Genomic DNA, 3,510 nt, shown 5'->3' on the forward strand with positions numbered 1-3,510 from the left:
AGTTAAAATAAATTATTTAATTACATATTTTGAACTTCATTAACTATGATCATATATTTTTAAAATAAAATTATTATTGTGAGTTTAATAAAAGTTACTTCTTCATTCCCCAAGGGGACACCACAACACATGGATCTGAATATTTGATTTGACACTACCTTGGGACCAGCACTTACACTCTAAGAAATAAAATGTTGTATTTACTCCACCCAGTTATGTCAACCGGTTCCACACAACTGGGTTAGTGAAATATAAAATGTATGATATATTTAATTTGAACAACAAATTTTAAGTAAATCTGATAAATCTACTCACCCAAAACACGCTCTACTGAAACTATAGGATTAAATCACTTTAACAGAATTGCAACTTAGTCTATTTAAGTTTGTAAATTAAATAAATCGAACACAAGTTTATTCAGTTAACCTAACTTTAATAACACTTTGTGTAAAACTTGTTGAAGCACACTTTGAGCAATTCAAATGCTTCTAGATCTTTTCCCCCAAACAATCTTTACATATATTCAAGTGCATTTTAGGTGCAGGAAGACAAGATACAGAATGTCATGTTAAACTGAAATGATTAAAACTGGAAAGTGTTGTGATTCCAACATTTTTAACATTAACATGACTTAATTTAAACTTGATTGGGCTACAATGAAAAGCCCACAATACAGCCCTGCAAACAGCAGGTAGAAATTACTTTTGTGTCATTTTTGTCCATATTTAGAAAAATAACCTTTGCTTCAAAACTTAAACTGAAGTCCAAAGTTAGGAGCAGTCTTTTTCAGTGTAGTTGGATGTTGGTAAAGGTTCAAGAACAAAGAACGCAGAAAAGTGAAAGGCCTTGCAGAAGTTCTTGTGGCAATTCAAACTGAACAGTTTATGAAGTGCAAGGAGAAGGGTTCGAGAACCTTAAAGTTCAGTGTCCTCTATAGTTCACTGCAGGCTGTTTCACTCAAGCAGTTTGTTTTTCAGAACCTGCACCTTCATGGATAGGTTGTTCCCATCCAACTCCATCAGCACCTTCTGAAGAAATTCAAATGTGTATTTCAGGTGCTTTGGGTAGCTCAGATTTAGACTATAGATTAGTCCAAGCAGGAGGGCACAACCCTTTGCCACATCACTAAGAGCTTGCAGCACAGTGCATCCTTCTATGATGACACCAATGTCCTCAGGTGTATCTGCAGAGTTTGCTCTCATGTCTGACAACATAGACTCCCAAAGTCAGCTGCTCTGTTTCTCTGCTTGCACCAAGATCCACATCCTTTAAATAAAAATTAAAAAAAGATAAGTTAATTGCGTACATATACATATGGACAAGTAAGTCCACCTTCCATTTCCAATCCCAAATTTAAAAAAGGAAAATAACTGATCGTTTTCCTTTTTTAACTTACCAAGAATTCCTTGAACAGGTCATCTGGCTTTTCATTTAAGTAGACACAGACAGCTTTCAGAATGCATTCCTGTCAAACATCAACGCTGGGATTCTGGTGGAGATAAGAACTCAATATGAGAGAAGTTTCCTATTTTGGTTCCTTTCAACCTCTTTACAAAACAAAGTCAAAAATATTAACACATAGCAGATATGTGATTAAGCAATGTTTCATAACTCACATCAGTGATGTGCAGTGAGGTTCATGATTGGTAAGGCACTGACTCCTCTGTGTCAGATTAACAAATATATGAACCCAAAAATCGAAGCTTTTCAATTTTGACATTACGTGAAAGCTTTCATTTTTGCTTTAATCAATTCTAGATTGTTCAACAATATATTTAATAATTGTGCCCCTAAAAATATTAAAATTAAATAGAAGATTAGAACTGGGCAATATGGACTTAAAATCCTATCATGAGATTTTGTGGATAACAATAAGTCTGTGAAGGTTCACAGTCATCCCCAGGTCATCGTAGTCTAAGGAGCTTGGAAAGAAAAGTGAAGCTTCTTCAGTGAAGATTTCTGACACTAAACCAGAAATCAACATGGAGTCGAATTCTTTCAAACAATGTAGCAACTTAATTGATGCACATTTCTAAAATACACTACACATTAATTTCATTCTTCAAACTACAGGATCGCTGGCGCTCCCAGTGGTCATTACTGATGTCAGGGAGCAGGTGCGGTAGATGTTGGGAGTAATTTTAAAACTGTCGGTCTTAGTAGGCAAGTCTCATCTTAACAAGAATCGCAAAAGATTTTGGAAAATTACACCGAAGCAGGTTCAACAATATTTGTTAAATGTTTTCATACTTCTAACATGTGAGAGAGGTATACAAGCTAGAGTGTTAAAAAATTTACCAGGCATCATTTGTTTTAAAAAAATGCAAAAGTATTCCCGAAAGTGTCAGATGTGTATCAGTTAGTATACATTAATCAAATTTGTCATCCTTAAATTGTTGAACTTACCAAATAATCCTCAGATGGCGATGGATTCTATCCAGGATGCTAAGCATATGCAAGTCTCAGTTGAAAATGGCGGATGATCAAACTTCCACACTGCACATGTGCAAACTCAGAAGTACGGAGAGCCTATTAGGACAATCCTCTTTAAATTAAAGTGCTCTTCATTTTAAATGAACTTTTTACATTGGATTTAATTTACTGCATTTTGTTGTATTGAAATATTATGTTGTTAATTAAATTCAAAACAACATACTTGTGTTTAAAGTTAAAAATCAATTGGTGGCATTAGTTTTAACATGAAGCATTTACATAATGCTACCAACATCAGTGTGTCATTTCTTAGAGTGTAGAAATGCTAGCATAATATGACCTTCCTAGGGTGGGTTTGTGTGCCCTCCCAGTTCCAAACTAGGGATGTGTGAGGTGAACAAGTCTGGTTAACCGCTGGTTAAGGACTACACCATGGAGCCACTTAAAATATATTTATAGAACATTTATATTCATATAAAATAATTAAATAGTTAATAAATTAAACTTAAAGTAACAGAGTTAAGTACAAAATGAAAATAAACTTTAATATACGATAGGGCTGCCACGATTTGTCGACTAGTCACGATTACGTCGACTATCAAAATCGTCGACGACTGATTTAATAGTCGACGCGTCGTTTGAAGCTTTGTAAGATCACAAAAGACGCAGGAATAAGTGGCAGGATTTAAGAGTGTAATAACGGACTGAAACAGAAGATGGCAGCATTGCATGTACAAGGATGTCAGCTACCGTTAAACCCCGAAGAAGAAGAAGAAGAAGCAGCTGTGTCCCAGAATTCATAGTGCGGCCCAGCGCAGTTTCCAACAATGGCGGCAGCTAGTTAGTTTTAATTAGTGTGAATGCTTGAAAAGCATTCACAGTATTGTTATTCGAATCTTTATTATTATTAGTGTGAATGCTTGAAAAGCATTCACAGTATTGTTCTTCTAATCTTTATTATTATTATTATTATTATTATTATATTTTATTCTGTATTCCGTACGTTTTTTGTAATCCTACTCCTTCAAAACCGTTCAACTTAGAAAAACCATTCCAACACCGTTAGATTCCTATTCT

At 34.7% G+C, this 3,510-nt stretch overlaps 1 long non-coding RNA gene across 1 annotated transcript; it reads right to left on the bottom strand.

The window, feature by feature from the left end:
- Positions 1-422: 422 nt before the first annotated feature.
- Positions 423-2,500, bottom strand: LOC146553380 (uncharacterized). The gene is made up of 3 exons (XR_014889562.1): positions 2,407-2,500; positions 1,397-1,489; positions 423-1,266 (listed from the first exon to the last, which is right to left on the bottom strand). It is a non-coding gene; the product is annotated as an uncharacterized LOC146553380 (long non-coding RNA).
- Positions 2,501-3,510: the final 1,010 nt, after the last annotated feature.

The sequence above is a fragment of the Mchenga conophoros genome, linkage group LG18, assembly GCF_057382185.1.
Source record: "Mchenga conophoros isolate Kocher_MC1m ecotype Shallow Benthic linkage group LG18, M_conophoros_male_GT1.1, whole genome shotgun sequence".
Taxonomy (NCBI): Eukaryota; Metazoa; Chordata; class Actinopteri; order Cichliformes; family Cichlidae; genus Mchenga; species Mchenga conophoros.